This window comes from Cydia splendana, chromosome 13, assembly GCF_910591565.1.
Source record: "Cydia splendana chromosome 13, ilCydSple1.2, whole genome shotgun sequence".
Lineage (NCBI taxonomy): Eukaryota > Metazoa > Arthropoda > Insecta > Lepidoptera > Tortricidae > Cydia > Cydia splendana.
In genome coordinates, this window is record NC_085972.1 from 13772046 (window position 1) to 13787395 (window position 15350).

The window sequence follows — 15350 nt, forward strand, 5'->3', positions numbered from 1 at the left end:
TAACATTTAGTGTAGGGTAATCAACTTCAACAAACCTTTTTACTTTAATGGCATTCCAACAGTAAGTAAAACATCGCAGACAAGCGTAAATTACACCAACAAGAACTGGCTGCATACTTACACTATCTTAATTCTCAATCCGCTACGAATTCGCACCAAAGAAAATCATGAAAACAAAACAAGTCTCCCTTCAGAGCTTCCTGCGACAGAGCGGGACAACACGAAACTGAAAGCACTGCTCTACAAACAACTTTTCAGAATTTACACAGTGTCCTAACTTCAACTGAAATGTTCTTAGCGGCTAATTCGGTTCCGAACTACGAAAGAAATAACAGTACAATTGGAAATGACACTGGCACTTAAGAAGTTGAGTTTATGTTAAAAAAAAAATGTTTTAAGTGAGAGTTTCGTGAATGAAAATAAAGATGAACATCGCCCGCCCGACAGACGCGCGTTCGGCAACCGCGCTCTAACTACTAAACTTCGGGTGAACGGAACGTAGGAACAGTGGACTTTTAGTGCATGCGCCGGCTGGGTGCGTGTGCGTGCGTCTGTGTGTAGCCGGTGCGGTGGTGTGCGTGCTGCTTGGCGCTTTGTGGGTTATTATTGTCCACGCACAATGAAGTGTGTATACAAGGATGTTGTACAAGAAACAATTTCTTTTGATTAAGGTTAGGGTGAAAGTAAATAAATAAAAATAAAATAATCTTGGGATGCAACATATGGGTATAATTTGCGTAATTATGAGTACCTACCTGTTATGTATGTCACTCGTTTGTTTACACTCATTATAGGGTATCTATCCAGCATGTAATTTTAAATATAAATAGGTTTTTGAAATATGAATAATAGGTTGGCTGAACACCTTATGATCTTATGACTCTATATTATCGTGAAAATACAGGTAGCAGTCACTTATCCTGCTGGCTGCCAATGAATATGCTGGGTTCGAATCCCGATAAGGTAAGATATAATTTCAATTAACCTCGACATTTTTCTAAAGCGAACAAATCTTCAGTATACTTATTTTACCATATTAGAAAAGAGATGGAGCACAAATATGTGGGTTATACGGCCATATGTTGCTGGCATTATATTAGGAAAATATTTTTCTTTAAATTTAAATCATTAATGACTGAAACAGGTAATAGGTACTGTCATAGGTTATAGATAACATAGGTTAGAACCTATGTTATCTATTATCTATGTTAACTGTCGACATGTATAATCGTGTTAATGAAATGCAACAATATGCAAAGGCTGTCCGTGGTAATCCAGCGTGGAAATGCTGCGAGCATCATGGGCACCTTTGCGCGGGGAACAGCAATGAGCGGTTTGTTTTATATAAGTATTTATAGTTTTTATTTGTAAGTTTAGTTGTAATTTATTCTGTATCCTTTTTTGTAGTTTCATGACATATTTACATAGTTTTAGTATTAACAAGACGAACGGAACTTTATTAACCGTTAAAGTACATCCGCAGCAAAGTGCCGGCCTACCTATATAGTTCCCGTCCAGAGTTTGCAGGGGGCATTGTTCGAGATGAATTAGTAGGGAGCACATTAATGAGTGTATTGAACGCTCAAATGCATTCAATTAAGTATCCGGAAAGAAACAAAAGGCTCAACCCCTGCACATTGAGTACCGATTTCTTTGATAAATCACTACTGGTTTGTGGACAATAGACCACCAATAGACGCTATTATGGTAGGTATGTGTATAAACTGTCAGATACCTGTCTGAGAAATATTAAAACTGTACATAAATTGATAATAAATACAATAAATCTAATTTAAAAGTCGACACAAAGGGTTTAGTTATGTAAGCCTGGAACAAAAATGCATATCCATTGAATACTCGTATAATACTGTATAATAATTTTTGGCGAATTGGGAGTTCTCAGTCCGGGGCAAATTACCAGTTAGTAAAGAAAGACGAAGCCTGTTGCAGATATTATTATTGGTTTGTTTGGGGCGAAGCATGTTGCTGAGTTGCATTTGTGGTGAGTTGCATCTGACGAAGCCTGCGTTGCGGATGCGGATGCCTTACATATAAACTGGATTATTTCTAAAGTTTTGTTTTGGTTATACAATAAAATAACACATTTTTATTATAAATTTAAAGGTACGAGTATAGGTACCTATTTCTAAAAATGCCAAATAAAATTTTACACCTCAAATCAATCCTTCTACAACGTAAAAGTAATAAATACAAAAACGAGTGTTGTCTGCCTTCCTCATTTATCTGGCAACATAAAGAAGCCGAAATCCCTCGGAGCCGTACGTCTAGACTGGCAGTGCTAACTGCACTCGCCGCCTAAACCTAATCTCCTGATCTTTACCTAAAGCAACACGTTTTTGGCTGTGAAATATTGTTTCAGCATCCCCTTTCAGCAAGCTTCTTTTATACAAATTTATTATTTAATAAGTTTCTAAATTTGCAAGCACTAAAAGTTTGTCAACTACTTACTTCATTTCAAATTATAAGCTGAGCAATTAAATATCTGATATTGTCGAGGCGCTAGTGTGAGTTTAGATATTTTTGATCACCACGGCCGCTCCGATATTACTGATGGCTACTGTACCATATAGCGTGCCTGGATGGAGCAGGAATCCGTAGGTATTGCACCTTCTTAAGGGATGAATTCTGAGATAAGACGTATCATTGGACTCTGTTCCGCCGATTTTGCGAGATGGATGTACTTACTTACATACCTACCAAACGAGACATAAATCCAATTTTTTTTTCATTTTTATAAGTAAGATTACCAATGATTAATTTCCTGGCACAAGTGATAATAAAGGCCGGAAATATCAATAATCTTTCAAAACTGTATCGTAACTAATAAATTAATCGCATAATCAACACGTTTATCAAAATATACGTCATAATTTCATGAATACCGGAAAACACCTCATTTGCGATTCTTTGTATTTGATGACGGAGCGGCAAAATAATTCGTCCGTGAAATGAAATCACTGTCAACTTCAAAAAATATTTATTCAAGACATTCTCAAAAATTTGTAATGAAATAAAGATTTATTTTTGGTGAATTCTACATTTTTGCCTCATTTTTCATCGCGTTATTTACCGTGATTCACTGTTCCCGCTGTTTTGAAATTCGCTAACATGATAGTAGCGGAATACGTTATGCATTGCATAGGTACAGGGTAATGAATGGACAACCTTTTAACTACCGAAAGAAAAAATCGATAAAGTATCTCGAAAACCACGAAACTTTTACTAGACTTCGAAGTTTATTTTCTGGACCAGCCTAAGGTGTGTTGTCGGTAGTTAGAAGGTTGTCCATGAATAACCGGACACGTGGTATACAGTATACTTATATGTACCTAACTATGATTAAATCATTATTACGCACTTGGAAATGTATAGAGTTAGGTAGTCCATATTTAAACAAACAGGTAAGTTTCAATGTGCAAGCAGTAAGTACGAAAAATGGAAAATACTCATAGATATAAGTACGTGTACGAACAGACCATGCCGAGATGGGTTACTGTTTTGTCCTCCTACCATGCTCACTGTGCTCAGTAAGTGTAAGATTATATCTATACTACACCGTCCCTTTACTTAATGTTCGAACGAGCGTTTCAGCATGTCTGAAAGGAACATTACGATGTTATTCACGATTGCATGACACACTCTAAACTCAAATAGATGTCATAGGTATATAGGTACCAATGAAAAAGTGATCAAGCCCTACAGTGGCGGAGTTGCCTAAGTTGCATGACACACGATGGAAAAGTTTAACGTATTTACTTTATTGTTCACTTATCCTGACACGTACAGTGGTGGTATTTTTGTTGGAGGGGGAAAACACAGCAACATTATATATTTTGTAAACTGTACATTGTATTTTGTCAGCGCCCTAACATAAATTAAGCATCCACTTTCCTATACAGCTTGTATGGCGACAACACACATACACATTACATACACGTACACATTAATTTATACAACCCACAAAAATATGAAAAGTATATCGGGATTTGATATAGGAAACGGTACCTTACTCAACATAAGTCTTCATTAGCCGATCTTACAAAAATAAGTAGGTATAACGTATAACTACAAATCACATAGTAATTCTTCGTGGACTTTCGTTAATTTATAAAAGAATGCAATTAGATTAAAAACAATTAGTAACCTAGCGTTCATGCGTGAAACTAAGTATTCAGGTCTTGGGTACGAAAATATTCACTTTATAAGATTTCAAACTAATATGGAAATGAATATTATAACTATTACTATTAAATAACCATCTCATTTTTAGATGTAGTCACATTTCACTCTTCTCGGTGAAGGAAAACATAGTGAGGAAACCGGACTACTCGTACATATTGTTCACTTGCTGACAATGAAACGTTCAAATAATTACCCACATCAGTAATTTGCATAACATCGTATACAAAATGATGAAATTGCATAATACAACATATATACTCGTACATGCAAGCAGTCGTGGGTCAAAGTCACGGCCCGGCCAGCACGGCGCAGGCGCCTCGGGCGGCCGCGGGAGCACGTACAACGCCATATTCGATGTCTCGTAGACAATGCTTCATCCGTTTTCCTACTGTTAACTAAATAATACACTGTGCTTACATATATTTAAGACTTGCCATTCTTGCCAAGCGCATCGCCTTAGCCAAACTAGTATTAAGTGTGAGCTCAGACTGAATAGTGGTTAAATAATCTCTAGATCAAGTTACACTAGGCACTATTTTACAGTCTAGAATAAATTGCGAATTAAAGCTGTGTCTAACTTATTAGATAGTCAATAGTCTGAATCAAAGATGCATGAAGCACTATCGTCCATGTATGCAAATATGCGATGCATTATGTTATTTGGGAATTAAAAGCAGCTTACTTTCTGCCATTTCCGGTGTTTTAATAGCAAAATAGAAACTGCGATAATAATAACAGGCCAATTCGAACTTGTACTGACATCAAACTGATTCCAATATCATTCTAATATCGGTTTGATGTCAGTGCACGTTCGAATTGACCTGTAAGTAAACGTTTAAAACCTCTCAGTACTGAAGCTCAGCCAGTGATTCTTTTTATCGAAATGTAAAAGAACTTTACTGACTGCCTAGAATTAAAACCACACATAAACACATATTTCACTCTAATCAAAAATTATCATAGATATTAAATAGGACTCACCATATAGGTAAGTATCTAAAATAGTAAAGCCCTATAAGTATCTAACACATCTGGTAGAGAATGCCTTTAGGCATTAAGTCCGCCATTTGTGTTTTTTGTGTATTTTGTGTAATAAAGTTTAAAATAAATAAAACAGTAAAAGCTGCGGTGGCTTACACGCACGGCGCACGCTTGTTTAACACCGTCGTGGTATAGCAGAAAAAACCCACGAGAAAAGACAAGAGAAAACCACAATATATGTATATGTTGGTTGTCAGAGTCTAACTGCCCGATTCGAATTTTAAGAAGTGACGTTTTTGTTTGAACAAACGTCACATTTGTCACTGATATATCTAATGAAAATCGTTTCTAGTTCTATTAATTGACGTATCTTAAAGTTCGAATCGGGCCGTAACTCGTACATAGGTACCTAAATGTGACTCTACAGTTGCAGCGCGTATAAACGTCGGCAACAAAGTGTAGAGCAGCGGCATTCTCAAAGCTACCGCACAAATGTATTGTTGAATTTGTTATTCTAGAGTACGCCTTATAAGTGACAATTATAGCTCTCTAGGCTGTCCGTCACTGCAGTATGTAGCTCTACCTGTATATCCAACAAAGGAAATAACCACTACGTATTTCGCATTGCATCTCTTGAATTCTACGGAAGGACCAAATACAGTTTCTGCAAAATGTTCCATGTAAATATAAATAGTACACGTACAATACAAACTCGATTAGACAGAGCTTAGATTTGAAGGGAAATCTGACTCGATAAGATACGGAAATTGGTCCTTAGGGAGTACCGAAGCCGGTTTATTTATATAATTAAGAAGAGCTGCCTTCAGATAAACACATTCAATTGCATTGTATACTTTATTTCGCAAGGTTTGCAAGGCTGAAAAATCAATCCTGGCAGTTTGACAAAATCTCGTTTCTGAAATTAAGAAAGCGGTACCTACTGATAAATCTAACATCGGTTCTAAAACCATTCCAAAGGTATCTCGTTACCTCAGGTACTCACTACTCAGGTTTTTCTTAATAAAATTGAACTAGATTCAGTACTGATGTACTGTTGGAAAGTATCCTTTTCAAAAAATTTCATTTTGGTTGTTTCTTGTGAAATTTTGATGAAATTTCCGAATACATACTTTTACAACTTTTTCGAAACTTTCTGCAACTTGCACATATGTATCAAAGAAAATAATAAACAGGACAACTCCACGTGACCCTTTTGCTCTTCTTCCTTGTGTGCATGGCACCACCTGATCGCTCCTCAACCTCCTCGCTATTGTTTACTCACACAGTCTACTATTTATTTACCGTCTCAAAACCAGTTGTCATTTTTGTGACCGATGAGTACGTCGCTAATTTCCAAGTACTTGACCTACATGTGACTACCGTTAGCGCATGAGTCAGGGGGTCAGCACTTTTACAGCTGGCAGGCAAACCGATTGATTAATAGGTTGATTTATTGGTTACGTAATTTTTAACAAAGTTTCGATTTTGGAGAGAGAGATTACAGTATGCTTTACGATAAGTTTTACACCTAGTCGTTCGGTGTGACATATTTAAAACTGCACAGTGCACACAGTTAGGAAAACTAACCAATAATTGCACCTTTAAAGTTATTGACCTCTAGTTTTATAAGGCATTAGTTGACTGTAGTGATGAATGAATATTATTACATACAAACAGAAGAAACAGACAGAGAAAAATTATGGACGTGAAAATTCTAAATGTAGATGGTGCTGACACGTCAATAGGCGAATGTAATGTTGTGTCTGCGTGCGTGGCCTCATTATATCGTGGAACCTTACCTACCTACCTTTACTTACTAATTGTAGTAATGGTAGTAAGTAAAGGTAAGTACCTAGGTTAATCATTGGATTAAGAACAAGTTTCTTTACTTACATTTATGAACAGACCGCCTGAAACCCTTATCAGCAATGTATCTCACAATCATGGCACATCACGTGACATTCAATAATTGAATAGGTACTCTCAATTTACACGAAACAACACTCACTTTCAAAGTTAATAAAAACACGAGTGATATCAATCGTCGATTCATAGTAACTAGGACTAACAGATGTAGGGCAGCATTACACCGAAGATGCGATGACATGACCCGGCAACGAGTTTTTGTACAGACTACAAAAAAGCCATTATACCTTTGAATTACTAGTATACTCTGAATACGTGTCGGCAACCTTCATCTGTATTAGATTATGATAGTTTTAAGGATCCGTTATGCTATCAGTAATATTTGCGATTTTTGCGAAGTAGAAAATATTGTCGAAGAAAATGACTAAAAACACTGTAAGGCCATGACATAACTATATTAAAAAAATATATATATTATTATTCATTCACAAAAATTTAATAAGATCTGAATCTGCCAAAATCATACGTTGATTCTCTTGTCTGTTAGTTTAATTTATTAAAAATACATATTACAAGTGGCTTATTTCAGGACTGACAACACTCAACACGTTAGGTGTTAGCTTTGGATGGCTTAACTATAACTGAATGTTATATTTATTGCAACTAAGGGATTATGAGTATGAACTTCGAAATAACATTAGTTCTATAAATTTTACATTTCATTGTAGAAAAAAACAATTGTTAAACACTGATTTAAACTTTCACGATTATTAAACATTATCAAACTATTCAAACTACACAACGGGACTTAATCGCGTATTTAACTTTTAAGATTTACCTCCGACGTAATCAAAAAACATTGCAATTTTAATCGGGACGAGGGTTTTAAGATCTCATCCACATGGAATCCAGTCATTAGCAAATGTAAGCGGAAACGAATATCGACAGTCGATAAATCGAATATCGTTAGTGTTGTGTGTCGACAGAGTAACATCCCTAGTGCGCAAAACGTTCAAACTGATAAACAAGACCAAGTGCGGGTAGTTCGAAAAACTCGCGCGGCTAGAAGATGTTGATGTCAACTTGAGCCAGTCTTCTCCGAGACCACGGGGACAACGCCGTCCTCGAAACGTCGGAGGTAAATCTTAAAACTTAAATACGCGATTAAGTCCCGTTGTGTAGTTTGATAAAACAATTGTTGTAAACGCAACATCACAACTATCACAAGAACCGCGCATTTAAATTTATTTGTCATCCATACCTGTGACTTGTCGAATTATATTTAGGACATAATTTGCATTATGTTCCAAACAATCCAAACTGACTTTGTACAGTTTGTACCGTTACGGGCACCGAGATAAAGAGTTGTCACTTCTTTAATTTAATATACCTACCTATAATTTGTAAAGCGGAAATTAAAAATAACTACTTAATGAAAAAAATAATAATAGTGATAATTTCATTTCGGTAAATGTGGTGAAAAGTGGTTTAAGGCTTCATCACACTGTCGAAAATCGCCAGTCCGTAGCTAATACTGACTGTAGTTATCCGATAGGTAATAAGTTGTCCGAAAGGCCAGGATTACATAAAAAAACAATAACTAGGCAAGCCGAAAGATATTTCACTATCTTTTAAAATAAGGTGCTCAGTCATCTTAATTTAGGCAACCCTGTATGAATCGAGTAATGTTAAGTGAATACCCAGCCACTGGTAACTACATCGATTCAACTTAGGACAATTTACTCTTAAAATCTAAATAAATAAATAGTTTTATAAAGGCTTTCACCATCATATAAGTATATCGTATCTTAGTGTAGCGTAAGCATCCTTAACTGAGCCTTTTATATGAATAAATTTACACCTGCTTTATGGCTAACTAGCGAATACAACTAAAGTTTCCTCGACACAGAGGTAAACATCGTAAATTAATTATTTAAAAGGCAGTAAGTATAAACCACACAGTTGATGAAATTTCGACGACGCTAGCTGATAGGTGCAATTGGCCAATAAAAATATTGCCCACCATAAGGCTGTCAATTGACCGGCCATTGCATCGGAAGATATATGCTGGTCTCCTCAGTAGCAATAAATTGCGACTTTATAGCTTCAATTTCGTAAAAGATTTTGCTGTCAAACTGTGTAGATATTTTATTATGATCCAAATATTTATTGTGATTATAATTTCGACCTACCACCGGAACAGGAGCTACCACACAATGCTACATTTATGCGGGTCATTCTTATACAGACAATGTTTCGAAATTTGAATATAATGGGTCCATATCAAGATTTTCATGTTTTTACAGCCTGTTTATAAAAAAATATGGAACCCAGAAGGTACACTTGAGTAGCTGTACTTAAACACTTAAACGGATAACAATGTTTGGTTCCATTACATTAACGACGGATTGATTCACGTGCGATAAATAGGTAGGTAATAACTGATATCTCATATCACGCGAGTAAATTCATAGGTTTAGGCCAGTTAGTGTCATGTCATAAGGTCATAACAACCGTCACATTTCGCTGGCCCAGTATTACAGGGTTCTATGTTACATTTTCAAGATAGTTGAAATTCGACTGTCACTATGAGTATGTAAGTAAGTAAGTAAATATTCTTTATTGCACCAATAATTATACATTTTACATACATGTAAAACTACAAAGAAATTTTAACGGAAAAATAGAACCCGGTAACAACAGGCGGTCTTATCGCTAAAAAGCGATCTCTTCCAGACAACCGTGTGTATGTTCAATTTAAGTTCGATAAAAGTGAAACATAGAACCCTGTAATATTGGGCCAGCGATTTATAACGATGTTATTTGATGCACTTGAGAAAAGTGCCTAGTTATAGTCGAGGTATTATATGGTGAACTTTTCGGTTTGGACTGGTGCAGTGAAACAATATTAGCTCTACTATACCTACTAATACTTAGACATGGGTCATTTTGTATGGAATGTTATTTAAAATTAAACGTGCCTCCATCTCCATAAGATCTTCATAGTGAATCGTTGAAGTAACGGATTGAGACTGGAAACTCTGGCAATAAACACACTTGAGCTAGAGCACGCTGGGGTTAGCGTCGCAGCTTGAAACTTTGTGTCTAGTCCATGTCCCCGAGTTTCTATTCCGAGAGCCCGTACAATCAATGTACGCTATTTTACTAGCAGTTCAAACTTTAAGGGTTTTATTTCGTGTGTTTGTACTTGAACTTGCGAGCTTGAATAACTTTGTTTCATCCGTATTCTTACAATAATTAGAAAACAGATGAAGTACGAGCACTTTACAACTGTATCATGTACACTAACTGTCGTCTCAATCCCTGTTTCTCTTTTTAAATCATTTGAAAACTGAAAAAGTAGCTATAAGTATTTGTAAGATAATTAAAAACTGAACCGAACATTATCCTTATATTGAATTAAACGTTATGTCCTATAGGGTAAACGTACTCGTGCTCGACGCGGTCCCAGTACATGTCATCTTGAAACTTAAGTCATTGTCAATAGAGGTGACAGCAAGGTGTCATCTATTGGGCATTAGCATGTCGAGCACTATTACGTTTACCTTATGGTACGCAGAGTATATGTTCATCTATTTTGTAGACAGATGTTTGTTTTACATCACAGATACGTAGGTATTAAAAGGTTGAATGATAACGACAAAACAAAGTTTTCAATATAATACATTTCATATGGTGCCACGCCGCAATGCATTGACCCGCTACCAACATCCTGCGATACCATGTGCCGATCGAACTTGTTACTAGTGCACTATACGTATGTAATTCTGCGTAATATACACATATAACTTCGAGAATTGACACAAATGTTATTGTTTAAAGGGGCCCACTGATTAACAGTCCGCCGGACGGTATAGGCCTGTCAGTTGTTCGGAACTGTCAAAAATTTGTTCATAACTGACAGGCCAATACCATCCGGTGGACTGTTAATCAGTGGGCCCCTTAAATGAAACTGATTTATAGTGATTAGCAGCCTAAGTAATGTCCCTATTAATGTTATAAATTCAAAAGTAACTCTGATGTCTCTGTCTGTCTTTACGCTTACCACTGAACCGATTTAGACAAAATTTGGTAGGGGGCTATTCATAAATTACGTCATTTCAAATTAGGGGGGGGGGGGGGGTCTGGACATCGGATGACGGTAGAACGACGTAGGAGGAAACGGGGTCATTCGAAGCATGATTTTTGGATGATTTTAGGGGGGGGGGGGTCCAAAATTGTCAAAAATCGATGACGTAATTTATGGACAGCCCCTAGGCCCGGAATTCTTTTTTTCATTCATCATCATCAAAAGAAAAGATTACAACTAGACTTAGTAGGTCGTCGTATTAGTCATCCATTTTATGCCACGAAACATGAGTTGCCTCTAGAAAGTGTGTTCCAACTCCAAGAAGTCAACTTGCGTCTGTAACGTAGTTTTTGAGTAGGTACCGTAACCGCCAATTAATTGTTTTGCGGTTACAGTCTGGCGTGTGTAGGTAAGTGCTAGTGTAAATGAGTCAGCCACGCGTATTGGGGAAGGACCAAACACAGAACGTAAAATTAATTCACTATAAATTGTAAGTGTCCGCTAACCGTGTTATGGTACACAGTTCTTATAACATTAATCGACCTAGTTTTGCAGAGACGTCATTTAAATTAAATATTGATCAAACCGGAAAGCTCTGGCGGTTACAAATTGACAACTGAACATAAATTAGCCCTAAGGGACAGCTTTGCATTATCGATGCATGATCAAGAGGCCATTAATATTTTGGTCATAAAACTGAAGTAACGCAATACCGGTACTAGAGGGTACATTCAGAAACTTGAAAATAGATACAATTATACTTAATAACCACATAATTCATTGACTTGTTTACCTATACCTACGTCCGACGTATTATTCGAGGAAACCGATAACACTTAAGTAGGTACTTGCAAACTATATTTTTTATATTACGCTGATATTGAATTCAAACGGGAATCATACTCGACTATCCTGAATATGCTCTTAGGTACATTAATCAGGATTATGTAAGCTTGACAGCTTTAGTATCAATAACCAGTAAGAAATGTGGGATTATCCAGGAAACTTAAATCTCAGCTTGTTTGTTCGTAATTCAGGTAGAGGTTACAATACCTAATACTGCCGGTAGATACGTACTTAATTAATTAGAGAACATACTTAATTACACAAACGGGTCTACCGCGATATAATTTCATTGTTTGACCACAGCGTGTCTTTCCGTGACCACAGCTGGTGCAACTCAGCTGAAACGTCGGAATTAAAGGTAAAAACAATGAAATTATATCGCGGTAGACCCGTTTGTGTAATTAAGTATGTGTACAAAACGCGAGAGTTTAAAGTGTTAATTAGAGAACATCAGGACACGCTGAATCAGATATATGGTACAATATAAATAGCAGACTTAATGCCTCAAGACTCTAATTCTCTACCAGTCAGCTAGACATAGCTGCCCGCTATATGCAGTTCTATATCCAGCAATGTACTAAACAATGCTATTGAAAAATGTTAAAGCGCTATAGACAATGTATAATTTGTAATGAATAGTGTTCACATGTTCAGTATTTCAGTTCAACGACATCTCCAATTAGTGGTGACCTAAATGTTCACATATAGGAAGATATACAATTAATATGATTCTGGAAGGACATGATCGCAGTCCACTAGAACTAGTAACGTTATTAAGGCCCACTTGCACCATTCCACTAACCCGGGGTTAACCGGTTAAACCTAGAGTTGCCATGGTTACCCATACAATTTGACACTAGGTTAACGGTTTAAGCGCTTAACCCCGGGTTAGTGGGATGGTGCAAGTGGGCCTAAGCGAACAATAACAATATACTGTAGCCAGGTCCATCAACGTGTCAAAGCGAGTTATTATTTAGCGAGTTATTTAAGTCCCCCGCCGCGTCTGTCTATTTGTGTGTATGTATGTTCGCAATAAACTCAAAAACTACTGAACCGATTTTTATGCGGTTTTCACCTATCAATAGAGTGATTCTTGAGGAAGGTTTAAGTGTATAATTTGTTACGGTTTTGTTTAAGACAGTGCGAAGCCAGGGCGGGTCGCTAGTTATAGTATAATCACAACCATTGGTGGTGATTTTTGGACCAATTAATATAAAACCGACCTTTTCTTAGGTAATAATCGTGAACCTAAGTGTAATTAGTATTTTTGATAGCCAAAGTTATAAACTGGCTTATTTTAATACTAAATTAGTTATTAAGTTCGCTTGATAGAATTCGTTCGCGAACATAATTTTATAAAATTGTTCATGTATTATTATTTTTGCTTGTATGTAAATTCAATGTAGACGTGTAAAAGTGCCCTTGTGACCTATTTGCTGAATAAATGTTGCTGAATTGCTGCTTGCTGAGTGAGTCATAGTCTCTAGTAAAAAGCTTTATGGCAACTATAGGTATTGAATTTTCGCAAAAAATCGACGCTGCATGCTTTAAAGCTATGTCACCCGGGGTTGCAAGCGACACTAGACAATGGAAACCGCTAACCATAAAATAGGTGGCAACCGACATGGGGCTTATGAAAAAAAAGTTCAGTTACAGTTTCCACACCCGTATGCGCATTTCGCATCGACTAAGCGCAGTGAGTCACTCTCACAGCCACAGGGTAGGTTGGGATTTCCCACACAAAATGCAGAGTCACTGAACTAGGAACCCGCGAGCGGCCAGGTGTTATGAAAAAAAAGTTCAGTTACAGTTTCCACACCCGTATGCGCATTTCGCATCGACTAAGCGCAGTGAGTCACTCTCACAGCCACAGGGTAGGTTGGGATTTCCCACACAAAATGCAGAGTCACTGAACTAGGAACCCGCGAGCGGCCAGGTGACCGCTGCTCTACTAATTGGTCGCACGTAACTCTCGATGACACGGAGATCTGTGTCATCACGAACATCCGCAATACTCGTGTACCTATGGTGGAAACAAGAGATTATGACGATGTCATGGGTTTTTTAATTGAGTTGTATTTATTATGATAGTTATTAAATTGATATCCGTTCATCGAGGCACAGAAGAGAAGGTTAAAAACAATGTGTTGCCTGATATCGCTAATTTTATTTTTTTCCAAAAAAGATAAGACATACCTAAATTGTTTTATATTCATGTTTCATCTTCTTCCGTATTTATATATAATATTTAATTATATTTATTCATTAATTCTCTAGCTTTACTATAAGTACGAGAGTTTATGCGAGGTTGATATACCTATACTTACATATTTAGTCTGATTAGTCATGTTTAACTCTTAGTTTAAATAATTTAGATTCCTCATTGTCTTATATTTTTGAATATTCAAATAAAAAAAAACCGACGAATTCAGAATCTCCTCCTTGTTGCAGTCGATTAAAAAAGAAATGGAGACCACCATCCTTTCTCCAAGGCTGATGAGGTTTAGGTCAGGACAGGACAATAACAAATGAGCTAACTGTATTGAGGCCGTGATAAACTTACGGTTTTAATGCAGCGTCATTTTTATCTTGCGATAACAACAAAAGATATGTGGTAGGGTTCCGGCCCCTAGCCGAGTAGCCGCGAGTGCATTTGACAACCCATTTGCTGTAATGGGTTTTTACTCGTACGCCAATGATGGTATTTGCATACTAAAAGACACTGATAGGCAGACATCGTAAATTTTATAGCATTTTTGGTGCAGCGGAGTGGTGTTAACGGAATCGGTATAGATAATTCCAACTGAAATGGTAAATTAAGGTTAATAATTAACGTAATGAACGCTAATTAATCATTAGGGTTGAAATTGTTTATACCAATTCCGTTAACACCACTCCGCTGCGCCTAAAATGCTATAAAATTTACGATGTCTGCTGATAGGACATACCTACGACTACCCTAATATAAACATAATTGTGTACCTAGCGAGGACCGATTGACTCACACAAATGATATAAAATAGGAAAAAAAAACCTATAAATTATATCGTCAGCATGTACGATTGCACCTAAGGGAAGCGTAATAGGTGTGTCATATGCGAGTTGCTGATTTCTTACTACTTTTTGTAATACCTAAGATGTAGATTGTTACCTTACTGTAATATATTGAGAAAACCTTAACAAGCAGTTGGTTTTTATACGTTGTAGTCGCAACAAATGCTTAAAACTTCGTTAACTAATATTTCATCTATCTTTATTTAGTTATCTTTAGATTAGTTAAAACCTTTAAAAGACAATGCTCTCGACAAAATATATTTAAAAATTCGCAGAATTATTTTATTTACGTTTTCTGCAGTTCGTTAAA

The 15350-nt window shown here is 36.6% G+C and overlaps 1 protein-coding gene across 1 annotated transcript in view; it reads right to left on the bottom strand.

The window, feature by feature from the left end:
- The window catches only part of LOC134796150 (matrix metalloproteinase-2-like), a 207453-nt gene extending 206990 nt beyond the window's left edge, over positions 1–463 (bottom strand). Inside the window, exon 1 of the mRNA XM_063768122.1 lies at positions 122–463. The gene's annotated coding sequence lies outside the window, so the exon portion shown is untranslated. The remainder of the gene's footprint in view (positions 1–121) is intronic.
- Between the last annotated feature and the right edge of the window lie 14887 nt (positions 464–15350).